A 14195-nucleotide genomic window follows, 5' to 3' on the forward strand; every position below is an offset into this window, starting at 1 on the left:
AATAGTCAAGTCATATGGCATTGGCTTAAATTAAGCAAAGGGATTATTTTAACTACAAATATTTTGTATTGCCTTCAGGATGAAATAAAGCATTTATGTGTGTCTGTTTGCAAATTTGTAAGGCATATGTGTTCTAGATACATCATGAGCTATATCAAAAATGTTTTTTCCATAGTTCTTTTAGTTTTGGAATTGCATGGATATAAAATATGCATTTATTCAGAAACTAAACAAAAAACTTTAGTAATTTCTGCATTACAATGACCCTAATTCAAGTCCAGTGATAGATTGAAAGAGGTTGTTTCTTTTTCTATTATATATTTAAATTAAAAATAGGAAGATGTAGTTTCTACTAATGAGTTTTGTAGGGCTGTTTTAATATGATGTCCCTTAGGAGATTTCTTCACTCGGTATGAAGGCTCCTAAGAGGTGCTTGTGCACCTGATTAATTCATAAATGGCGCTGAGGGCTGCACATTTGCCCAATCCTAGTTAAATCATAGTAGGCGGCTATTCCTCTGTAGGATGCACTGCAAATTGTGATGCTCTTATTATACACCTAATTACAGCATTCTACACCAGTCTTATTCTTTTCATAAATTCTTACAAATGTGACGTCCATTTTAGAAGTTAGAGATCGAGGTTCATTAAAATGACTTCAATCCATATGATTGAGATAGAACGGTGACTTGTCATTCAATAGAAAAATGCTCTGAAATTCTAAGAATATATATTAAAATATGGAGAAATTAAAACATAATGATTTACAGAATTAATTTTGTGTTAAGGATAATAAGCAAGTAGTTACTATGTGAATATAAGATGAACAAATGAAAAACATTAGAAACTATAGATGTAGTAGTTTTGGGGTGAGTAACCAGTTTAAAATTTTTCATGTTCTAGAGCATAACACTTAATCCTTCTGTACCCCTGTACCTTGTGCAGGGTAGTAATCCAACCTATCTTATGTAGAATATGAGAATTAATTATATATATATACATATATGTATATATATATACAGTGCCTGACAAACAGTAAGTGTCATATAAGCTCTTACATAGAGCTTTTTTGCTCAAGCTCTACCCAGTATAACTCACTTAAGTAATACGTACTGTTTTCCACTATTTTGTTTCAGCGCAAACTAGTATTTCCCCTGCTGCTTCCCTCCTATCCTTTGACATTGCATCTTTTTCATGTTATTCTAGATGGGAGGAGAGGAGTTTCCCCTTTAAAATTAGAGACCAGATAGATTAGAGTTTCATCAAACACAGATTTGGACAAATAATACATATTGTTTCCTAGCTTTATAGCTGAAAAAAAATCGGCCCAGCATATAAATAACATGTAATTCAAACTATTTGACTTCAAATATGCCTTGTATAATTTCTCCCATTATATGAAGCAGCAGATACCGTGCTTATTGCTGTGTTTAAATGTTTAATTATCTTCTGAATCTCATCATTGTTTCTGGACATACACAAGTAGTAACCATGTTACTTATGTTGGGAGCCATTGTACTGAGGTAAATCCATCATTTAACTCAGTCAGCTAAGAAATCAGGTCTATTATTACTGTTTATCTGCTTCTGTGATGTAGATACTGGGTCCAGGAACTTTCTGAACATTTATCTAAACCTGAGACTGCTCCTTCAGTATGGTCCTTTCCTTTTATTCAGGACCTCAAGGATGTCAAGTATATTAAATAAAGGAAAGGAATATGAGTATTATTAATGTTTTAAAGGAAACACAAAGAAAAATGAAGCTCAGAGAAGTTAATAGGCTTATCACAAATTTGACAACTAGTTAATGGTGTGGGTAGAACACATGGCTTGTGATTCATAGTCATTTTTCTCTCCATTCTGCATTTTATCACAAAGCACAAGAGACAGGAAAAAAGGAACTATGAAAATTTAGCAAATATATAAATGTGAAAACATATTGTGAATTCAGTCTAACACTTTTCTCTTTTAATTCACCAATCACATAGTTGCCCAGAATTTGAAGCTCTTTTGTGACCTTTCCATATGACACAGCTCAATTGTTTCCAATCAGCTAAAACAAACAAATAAACAAACAAAATACAACCCTCCCACCCAAAACAAAAACATAAACCCTTAGATGTATAGTGCTGACTTACATGACCTAATATATAACAGAAAATGTTTTTTTTCCTGATAAAGATGTTCTAAGTTTTAGTAATACAGTCTTTCACTTACAAAATTATCCAGTTTATAAAGCACACTTATCACCTTTTTAGAATGCTTTGGATGTGTGCCATTTGGCCATCTTTGTTTTCTTTACATTTTAGACCAAAGTGTAGAGAAACTCAATCACTTAGTAAAGCTGTTCTGACCCTAGTCAAAATAAGGTAAAGAATTAAGTGGTTACATGTGTTGGTAGGGTAAAATTTCCATTAAGATTGAATCAGCAGGATGATGCTCTAATCTCTTATTGGAAAAAAAAATACATTGTATTTAGAATAAATAGCATACTTGAGATCCTGGTCCCTTAATATTGGTGGTTCACTATATATATGGTGGCAGTGGTAGTCATATTGGTGAGGAGAAAGATTGAACATGAATCCTACTACACCTTATAAAAGGGAAAAGAGAAGTTGCTTCTGTTGATGTTTTTTCCATACCATTAACTAGTTATAATAGAATGATATCTTGTTCTATGTTAGCTTGTTATCTACCATTAGCCAGAGAAGTGGAGAATGTTTAGATTCAGCATAAATAGAATTGTAAAATGTTTAACTTATCAAGTGAATCTGAACAAATACAATTATTAATAAAAATCACTTATTTAATTCTCACAATGATTAAAGTAGTAGGCTATACTAGAAATCAGTCAAACATTGTACATTAAGGTGATCATAATTTTTATAAATATTACTTCTGAATTGTATCCCTAACAGTCATAGTGCCTTTATAAAGACTTCAGGGAAAGGGGCGCCTGGGTGGTGCAGTTGGTTAAGCGTCTGACTTCAGCCAGGTCACGATCTCGCGGTCCGTGAGTTTGAGCCCTGCGTCAGGCTCTGGGCTGATGGCTCAGAGCCTGGAGCCTGTTTCCGATTCTGTGTCTCCCTCTCTCTCTGCCTCTCCCCCGTTCGTGCTCTGTCTCTCTCTGTCCCAAAAATAAATAAATGTTGAAATAAAAAAATTAAAAAAAAAAAGACTTCAGGGTATGATCCCTTTAGATTTTAACTATGTTTGTGAATGAGTAGCCCATACCACTTCTAATTAGAGGCCTTTTGTTTTAGTGGGCAATGGATAGTAGGGGTGATTGAGATTCTAATAAGTTGCCAAAGCATGTATTTTTTTTTTTTTAAGTCTCCCAAGCTATATAGGGATCATCTTTAAAGCTGGAATAAAAACATGCTTAAAATTTTCTTTGGTATATCATAAAACTTCTGTTGGATCTGGGATTTTTTTCCCCCAAATAAAATCAGTTATTCTATTAGTATTTGAATATATGAATTAAATATCATATACCAGTAATTACCTTTGCCTGTTTCTTTTACTATTTAACATTTATTTTTTACTTTTAAATTGGCCATAGGTAGCCATACAGAATCTCTTAGATCCAATACAGTACATGGGAGGTTATATTAAATTTTCTAGGCCTCTCAGTTGGCGAGGAAGGACCAAGAAGTAGCTGAGCACTGGGCAATGAACCTGAAGGGGTTTCAGATTGAGACCTAAACATAATTCATGACCCTGGTTACTGGAGTTCATTGATGTAGTAAGATTGGATGCCACAAATGAATGCTTCTAAGGGAATTGTTTAAGTTACAGGAAGTTGGAGGATAGTGATGGACAAGTTTAGCTCCTCCCAACCTCCCTGAATTTCTTTTGCTCATAGAGAGAGATAGGATGAAACATGGGAAGTCGATGTAATCTTGAAATGTCAAATTTAAGCTGAAAGTGGCTGAGTGTACCTAAAAATGACAGGATTATGTAAAAATGGAGGGTCATGAGCTAACTTAGGTTTATAGAGAAATACAGAATACTATAATTTTGCACATCTGAGGCTGTGATTGTAAAATCATACCTTGCCTCTGATATAAAAATTTAAAGATATTCTAAAGAATTCTTTAATTCTCAGAGTGTCTCGGCTTAAGTTTTGGGTTCAGTGTAGAAGAATATTATACTGTCTGAACCTGTTATTTGTCCTAGAAAATTAAAACAGGTAAATTGTTTTTTGTTTATTGTCCAGCTCTAGGTTTTTAATCTTTAAACAATACTTATTATGAATAAATGAAGAGACAAAGATTCATGGGGCGCCTGGGTGGCTCAGTCAGTTGAGGGTCTGACTTCGGCTCAGGTCATGGTCTCACGGTTGATGAGTTCAAGCCCTGTGCTGACAGCTCAGAGCCTGGAGCCTGCTTCAAATTCTCTCTCTCTGTCTCTGTCTCTCTCTCCGTCTCTCTGCCCCTCCCCCGCTCATGCTCTGACTCTATCTCAAAAATAAAATAAGCATTCATTTGTGGCACTGCATCAATGACCTCCAGTAACCAGAATCATGAATTATCTTTAAGTCTCAATCCAAAACCCCTTCAGGTTCATTGCCCCAGTGCTCAGCTACTTCTTGGTCCTTCCTCACCATTTGAGAGGCTTTTTAAAAAGAGACAAAGATTCAGATAAAGCATTTTAATCTGAAATCACACAAATTATTTATAGCAAGGGCCTGTGAACCTTGAATTTAGCAGAATGTATGGCATTATTCTGCTGGGAATAAATGTTACGATTTTCTTATTATTATTATTACTTCCCACTCTTCACCAATTTAGGAGGGAAACACCAAATTGAAGGAAGCCTCTTTTGTCTCACCCATATCCCCCTTCATGATAATGTTGTAGAAAGAGTTGGAAGCAGCTTTGGAAGCATAACTTAAACTTGCTAAATGATCTCCTCTTCTGGAGGATCTGATTGCTTTGTTGACTGCTGATCTGAAAGCCACAGCATAATCCCTTTGCAGTAGTGGTGATGGAGGGAAGGGACAGTTCATGGACACACACATTGTGTAAGTCCTAAGGTGCCTGAACTTATCCCTTGATAAAGCCAATCCATTGCTTCTGTTTACAATCATGGTTAAAACTGTTAATATTAAACACAGGAAGATTATAGTAATATCTCCATTCCTTTCTAAAACAACTAAGTTTCTATCCATTCCTGTTGGTATTTGTACAATTATATCTGTGACAATTTAACACCCTAAATATGATCTAATAGTTCTATTCAATTTTAGACTGAATACTACCATACCAGTCTACTATATTAAAAATACTTGCATATGGCATTCTCCTATTCTGAAAATTTATGAATTTTAATAAAGTTAGATTTTATAGCCCATAGTTATAATTATTCATAATCCAGAAATATTATTTAAAGGTGACTGAAATTACGTGAAAACACTTAAGAGAAGAATTATATCTTTCACTTTCCCATTAGTTTTTATATGTTGATTATTAATTTCACCATAATAAATAAAGGAATACTTAACTGAGATAAAAACTATACTTAATTTTGAAAATACGTTTGTAAATTAGCATTGTACAAATATGTCCTCATGATAACCTACAATTTGTCAAAAACCTACCAACCTGTGAAATAATATGTACTTTGATCTCACATTATAAGTATTATTTGTTTTTCTAAGGGAAAACAATAAATAAATAAATAAATAAATAAATAAGTAAGTAAATAAAAGAATACTACATAATTCTAATAAATAGTGATAATAATAATGCTGTAAGTCAATAAAGTACATCAGGTTCTATGTAACAAGAAAATAATAATTTTATACATTAAGATATATAAAATGAAAAATAAAGTTTTAGGTATTTATTTTAGAGCATTTTGTAAATTGGATGATTCTAGCAATTTCTCACTGTCCTCCTTCTATTTACCAATAATTTACTAGCTGTTCTTTTAAGTTTTATTTGCTTTCTCAATTCAGTCAAAGATAGCTTTATTGCTGGGTATATACAAGTCAACAAGAGGCATTAACTGTCCTGAAGAGTTTCACAATTAGTTAGAAACATTGTTAGTTCATTTATATTTGTTCCAAATTGTACCCCAGATAATTTAAGGCCATCATAAGAACATATATTGTAACAATAAAACATGAATAAAAAACAAGTGAGAAAGAAGAGAAGGGGAGAATAAACAAGAGTAAGGAAGTAAAATGTAATTAGAAATAAGATTCATGCCTTATATTCAGTGAAATTACGTTCAATGAAATCTTAAATATTTTAGGTTGGATATCTGTAAACAGATAAAATACAATGTGTGATTAAGCATTAATAAAAACTGCAAAGTGGAGCTGTAAGAGAAAAGTTGCATTGCATAACTAGCCATATTGTTGAGGTTTTAACTAAATCGGAGATTTTCAGGAAGAAGTGGTACGCTTAGGAAGGAACAAGAGGAAGAGTAGACATGGAGAACAGGGTGGAATAATCCGTGCAGACATGAAATATCATGGTATAGAGTAGTGTAGTGTATTTGGGAAATCAAATGTTTCATCATAAAGTAGAAGGAAGGATAGGTGGGGTCATCAGTGAGCATGAAACTGACCAGATCTACAATGTGTTGCTTTTTGTGTTAGAAAAGTATAGATAGAGAAGAACCTCAGTGACCCGGGTTTGAGATGATGGTTCAGTTGAATGATTGTGAAAATAAGGTGTGAATTAGTTAGTTATTCTCAAGTTTTTATTGAGAAAAAAGTCATATAAGGAAAATAGTATAGTGAACCCCCAGATGTTCACACCCTAGATTATTAAAGACACTGTTTCATCTGTATATTCACCAACCACTCTTTGCCCCACCCCAGCATTCCCACTGGAATGTTTTGAACCAAACTCTAGACATTATGTATTTCATCAGGAAACAGTTCACTGTGTATCTCTAACATAGGACTTATCAGAAACATAACTGGAACACACATAAAACATTTAATAGTCACTATTAACATTTTCCCAATTTTTCTTCTAAGAACTCTTAAGGATAGTATGCTAAGGACATTTTTTTTGCCCTGGTTGTGTCTGTATATTTTACATGAAAGTGCATTTTGGGGAGGCTAAACTAATTGAATACTGTTACTGTATGTTTCAAATGATAGTCTTATAATGAATCTTAGACTATTTAAATTCTAGGACACAGGATTCAGTTGTCAAAAGCTAGGATGAGATGAACTACTAGAGTCAGTACCATCTGTAGTTTTGTGAATGGAGGAAAGGTGACAGAACATACCATAGTTCAGTCTTCAAAGGTGCATAGTGAAAGATCATTTCATAAATGATTTCACTACTTCTTGGAGAGCTAGAAACTGCTTGAATATCTCCTATATCTATTTAAGAAAATAGTTTGGGTAGCTATAGGAAATGGATGAAATAGCTACTAAAATCAGTAATGCAAGGAAAGCAAAGGAGAACATAAACCAGACAAATACATTTCCAGGACCAAATTTTTAAGTATTCTGTATTTTGTCATTTGTTGAACCACAAATAGACCTACACAGAGCTGCAGTTCAACATGATTTTGTTGCTAACAAAAATAAAATTTGGGGCACTGCTCTGCAAATCAACCAGACAGGACCATGTCCTGTAACTGTATACAAATGTATACAAATGTATACATACATACATACATGCAAAAGAAGTGTCAGAGACTAATTGGAAAGTTATAGTTTGGCATGAGTAAATGTTGGAAGCAAATTACAGAGGGGTAAAAAGACTTAAGCTAGAAAACAACACTAGTTCTTTACAGGTAGTGTACAGTTCTACTTGATAAAATTGAATTTAGCATAGATACTTCAGAAAACTTATTTACTATTTATAATATTTATGTCAGAAGTAATAGATAGTCTTCCTTGAGCTTCAGTAAGTCTGCAACTGGTCCCCTAACTTGCAAGTGAAAGTGTTTATTAAGTAGTAACAGATGGAAAAATAGAACCAAACTGCACACAGGAGAAAATCAGAGTCAACATATTTTATTTGCAAAGGGACAATTTTCAACTAAAATTATTGCAACTACTACCCCACCAATAATCTTTTCCTATAGTAAATGTAAAAATGACTTTTAAATGTTTATTTTTAAGGGAGATATTTCAGCTTAAGCAGGCAAAAAGTTTATTTAGTAATCAAAAATGACCAATATTGCTTTTGGAATGGTTCTTCCAAACATATATATGTATGTACATGAAGTTCTTTATCAAAGGTAAAATAAAAAGAAAGCTTATCAGTAGTTTAAAGTGTACAAGTCCTTGGTGACAATAAACTCCTTCATTTTACTCTACAATGGCTGACAGTGCTATGCACAAAAGTAAACAATTGTTCCCAACTTCAGAAGCCTGCAGAGGTCAGTATAGCAACAGCAACAAGACATCACATAGATAAGTTGATCAATACTGAGGGTGGTCCATTAGATCACATACTTATTTACATATACCAACATCTTGAACATTAAAATGAAATTTGTAATAATGAGGATAGAGAAGAATTTGTCTTTGTAACTGAAGAAAATCAACATTTGGAAAATCATTCTGCTCAAAAAAGTGGGGGATGCAGTGAGAAATGAAATTTAAAATGTTGACCACTTTATATAAAAATAAATATCTTTTATGTATGCTGAAAGATTTGAAAATTTTCTGTTCCTTTGAAATGAGGGTAGTATTCTTCATATCTAATTCACCAGCCTATAGCATCTATCAGTAATGCTCACTATTAACCTAGGCAAAGCTATGACTTTTTGGTATCAATGTAGAAGTGAAGTTTTCTTATTTCTGGTAGTATTTCATACAAATTCAAAGTAAAATTGCTTCCAAATACAACAGTAGTTCTAGGTACAATTTATACTTTTCTGTATGTACATTGAACATAAATATTTTAAACCCCAACATGTAAGTGTGCACAAATATGTGTGTGTGTTCCTTTTCTTATGAAAATACTTTTACAATTTGTTTTTTGTAAAAGTGAACTGACAGGTTTTAGAAACTGTATTCTGATATCCAGAAGCTGTCTTCTCCATGGTGACCTGTCAGTAACCTTTGTCATGACATTGAAGGAGTACCCTCTCTAGGGGTGAGAAGTATTTCAACTTCAATAGTTCCTTTGCTCCAGACATGTATAAAACAGAGACTATAAACATATACTGTAGGCTTATTTTGGCTCCAGTTAAGCTGACACCATCAAACTCATTTAGTTTAGAACTTGCAGACATGGTTTCAGTATCAGCTTTCTGCTGCAATCCAGAAGATTAAAGAAAAGCTAGCTAAAACCAACATTGGGCTTTTGCTGGGACAGCAGTTATCTATTGAAAAGTAAGTTCCTCATACTTTTATAATACTTAATGCTAAAAGTGTCACTGTTTGTCTCTTTGGTGTTTCTTAATGCCACTATGGATGGGCAAGGTCAAAAGCTTTTTTCAAAAGATAAGAAGATAGATAGAAAGAAAGATTAAATAGGCATATTTTTAAAAAGAATATTTACTTGTCAAAATCTAAGACTTGCTTTTTTCTAAATGTGCTTTGGTAAACACGTGTGAAAAAAGCAAGGTACAGTGCAAGCAATGAATTATTACTGTCCACAAATAATTACTTTTCTACTTTTATATTTGTTTTAATTTTTTATCTACAATTTTAGAAACTATTCTGAGAACAGCATCTCAGTGTTCCTATAATATGACCATGTTTTCTAATCCATGGCAGTATAATGGACTTCTAAAAGCCTACAAATTAGGCATAGATAAATAACCCTACAGTGGACATAATATAAAAATAATGCTGGTTAATATCTAGATATCACATTCTATACCCTACCAAAAAAACTGTTGAATTAATATAAACTGGTTCCTTATCAGGCCACAAATAAAACCCACTAGACTCAAAATGCATATTTAGGCTATTGTCTTAACACATGCAGTAAATTCAGAAATGAATAATTAAGTACAAATTTAAATGTTACCTGCAATTAAAAACATTTTCACCTGAATAATGCTAAGATCAAAGAGTTGGTCAAGCCTGAAAATGATTGTTAAAATGACAATAATGGGAGCATCACAAAACAAAGTATGTGGTGTGCATCCAAAAGTGTAGTCAGATAAAAGTTCAGAGGTGTTGTAAATGCTTAAATTTAAAAATAAGAATAAACAAACAACTATTGACTTTCAAAAAGTTGGACAAATGAAAGTAACCAGAGTTGAAGAAGGCAGCAAAATATGAAATAAAAAATAATTTTAAAAATAGCACAATTAACAAATCACTCCAAGATCGTGTTCTTTGAAGAAAAACAAAACATGCAAATCTGTAATACAGCTAATAGGATACAATCTGGCAGGCCTCCTACAGATGTGACATTGTCCCCTGGGAACCTGTGAATATGTTATATTAAAAATGACTTTTGAGATGTGATTAAGTTAAAGATCTCAAAAAGGGAAGATTATTCTGAATTATCCAGGCGGGCCCAATGTAATCACAAGATTCCTCATAAAAGAGAGTCAGAGAGATGTAAGGACTGAAACAGAGATGAGAAGGAGAAAAGATGTTGACACTGTTGGCTTTGAAGATGGAGGAAGGGAACAGGAGCCAAGGAATAAGAGCAGCATCTAGGAGTGGGAAACAAGGAAGCAAGAAAGTAGATTTCCCCTAGAGCCTGCAAAAAGAGCACAGCCCTGTGGACACATTTTAGACTTCTGATATAATTACATCTTATATATATGCATATATATAATATATAGAATAAATTTTATATACAATAAAACAAGAGATTATTTAATTTATAGACATCATGTTTATATATATTATACAATTGTTATATAAAAAAATTGTGTTGCTATGGCACTAAGCTTGTGGTAATTTGTTAACAGTGGCAATAGGAAACTAACACTGCTAATAAAAGGAATAACATTTGTAAGGAGAATCAAAAAATAAGACTGAACATAAAACAGTATGCATGGCTGAAATTAAAATTAGTGGATCACTGAATACAATTTAATCTTAATTACTTTGAAAACCTAAAAGAGTGCAAGGGTCTCCTGAAATGATTCAAAATCTCACCAATAAAGTATGCGAAAATTTATGGCAAAACATACTTTTAAATGTAGATACAAACATCACAAAATAATTTCAGAGAAAACCCAAAAGAATGTTAAAAGTAAACCATCATGATATGTATTAACACTTTTAAGCTTCAAAACAATTCCCTGAGGCAAGCAACCTTGTTATCCCCATTTTATAGATGGAGAAACTGAGGTTAATAGGTTCTAAATTATATATTTATTTTTTAAATTTTTTTAATGTTTATTTTTGAGAGAGAGAGAGAGAAACATAGTGTGAGGTGTGAGCGGGGGAGGGATAGAGAGAGAGGGAGACACAGAATCTGAAGCAGGCTCCAGTCTCTGAGCTGTCAGCACAGAGCCTGAAACGGGGCTCAAACTCACACACTGTGAGGTCATGACCTGAGCCGAAGTCAGCCGCTTAACCGACTGAGCCACCCAGGCGCCCCTCTAAATTCTGTGTTTAGAAATTTCAGAGCCAGTATGGGAACATAGCAAGCATGGTTTCAGTATTTATGTTATAACATTTTTATTCCAGGAATGCAAAGATGGATCAAAATAGAGAAATTAATTTTAGTAAATCATTGGATCAATAATTTAGAAAAAGAAATGTCATCATTTTGTTTGATTTCAAAAATTTAGATGAAATACACCGTCTCTCCTTTTAGAAAAAAAGTACCAGAAACAAAAAAATACCATGATCAAATTTACTTCAACGATAACCAGCATTGTAGTTGTTTTTGAAACATTGAATACACTTTTTACAATTGGGAACCAAAACAATCAGTATTATTCAAGATGGCTCTGAAAGTTCTAGAGAATGCAGTAAAAGAAGAAAAAAATGAGATGTTAGAATTGGAAAGGAAGAGATAAAATTATCATTGCTAGAAATCACAATTGTTTAGACAACTCAAATTAATTGATAAAGTTAGACCTAATAAGCAAGATCAGTAATGTGATTAGTTACAAAAATAATTGTTTACAATACATCACTGTAAAAATATAGTCAATACAATAGGAAATATTTTCATTCACAAAGCAATGAAAATATGTAATACCTATAATGACTTAAAGGTGAAATGTGTTCCAAACTTGTCTGAGATATGTCTATGAAGATTTGGAAAGAAAAATTAAAAAAGGAACTTCAGTAATTGTTTTTCTGAATTAGAAACATAGTAAGCTAAGATAGTAATTATTCACTTAAATAATTTATAAATCCAATTAATTGGGAGGGTGGGTGATGGGTATTGAGGAGGGCACCTTTTGGGATGAGTACTGGGTATTGTATGGAAACCAATTTGACAATAAATTTCATATAATGAAAAAAAAATTTAAATCACACAGTATAGCTTTTCTTAACTGCTTTACTCTGGGGTAGGCATTGTGTTAAGTTTATATTATACATAAATTATATAATATATATGTTTCATATATATATGTATGCATGCTTTTAAAGACAGTATCTTGCTGATTAAGATATTCTATTAGTATTATTATTTGCAGGTGAAAAAACTAAGGTTTTAAAGAGTTAAGTAGATAACATGACACAATTAAACATGGTCTCAGGCTGTACAATTACATACCCTCCCAACTTGAACACTGTGTAATAGCACTTAAAATACCTATAAAGAGTTTTGGGAAACTTTATCAAATAACTCTAAAATTCATATGTAAGATTAAATCTATGATAATAGCCAAGATAATTCTTTAAAAATATAGCTTATTTAATGTACTTGGATTTTAAATGTTAATTACATGATAAAGTTAATAGTAATTAATAGGGAAATACCACCAAATGAAGAGAAAACTTATCACCAAACGTAAGTGTCAATAAAAAAAAGTAGTGTATATGATAAAAATTGTGTCTTAAATCAGTGCAAGGTGATGAAATATTTTCTAAATTGTGCTGGGACAGTTATTGTTTAGCCATAATTACATTCCCAGTAACATATCATACTTTAAAATATAATCCAGATTGATTAAAGAATTAAATACAATATGAATCTGAAAAAAAGCAAGAAAAAATAAGCAAATATTTGTGATTTCACAATAGCAAAGTATTTATAAAAATGAAATAAATCATAAAAGAGAAATAAATGGATTTTGGTGTATAGAATCTTGAAGTTTTGTATAGAACTTGTATATAAATTTGTATATATACAAGTTTTGTATAGAACTTTTATATAAACAAAAAATTAAGCCTTAAATTGGGAAATTATTTTCAATTTATTTGATCACTGACCGATGTTATTAAATTATTATACATTAAGTATAATAAATATTAAAAAATCAAATCACTAAACATATAGTTGAAATAAATGCAAATGTCTAATAAACACAAAATTATGTAACCTTACTTTTAATCAGTGAACACTAAATTGATAATACAGCATCCCTTCCACCCTCAAAACAAGTTGATTGAATGCCTGATTTCTGATTATAAATAAAGTCTGTTAATTTACTTTTTTAAGTAACAACTGTGTTGAGACAGGATTTACATATCATAAAATCTCTCCTTTTATACAGTTTAGTTTTTAGGATATTCACAAGTTATGCAACCATAACCACTATCTAACCGTAGAACATTTTTATCACCCGAAAGAGAAAAAATTATACCATTAGCATTATTCTCCGTTCCCCCCCACCCCCCACCTTAGAGCCACTAGTGTATTTTCTGTCCTTTCATATTTACCTATTCTGGAAATTTCATTTAAATGGAATTATCCATTTATGGTCTTTGTGATTGGCTTTCATTTAGCATAATTTTTTCAAGGTTCACCCATGTTGTAGCATGGATCTCAGCTTCATTCCTATTTATGGCCAAATAATATTCCATTTTATGGATTTCCACATTTTATGTGTTAGTCAGTTGATGGAGATTTGTTGTTTACATTTTATGCACTGTTATTAATAATGCTACTATGCACATTCATGTTCCAGTTTTTGTGTAGACATTTGTTTTCAGTTCTCTTGGATGTATATCTAGGACTGAAATTGCTGAGTTATACAGTAATTGTATGTTTAATATTTTGAAGTGTTTTTTAAAGAAGTTGTATCTTTGACAGTCCCACTAGCAATGTAGGAGAGTATCAATTTCTTCACATTTTTGACAAAATTTATTAATGTCTCTCTTAATTTTAGT

Source organism: Acinonyx jubatus, chromosome A2, assembly GCF_027475565.1.
Source record: "Acinonyx jubatus isolate Ajub_Pintada_27869175 chromosome A2, VMU_Ajub_asm_v1.0, whole genome shotgun sequence".
Classification (NCBI taxonomy): Eukaryota; Metazoa; Chordata; class Mammalia; order Carnivora; family Felidae; genus Acinonyx; species Acinonyx jubatus.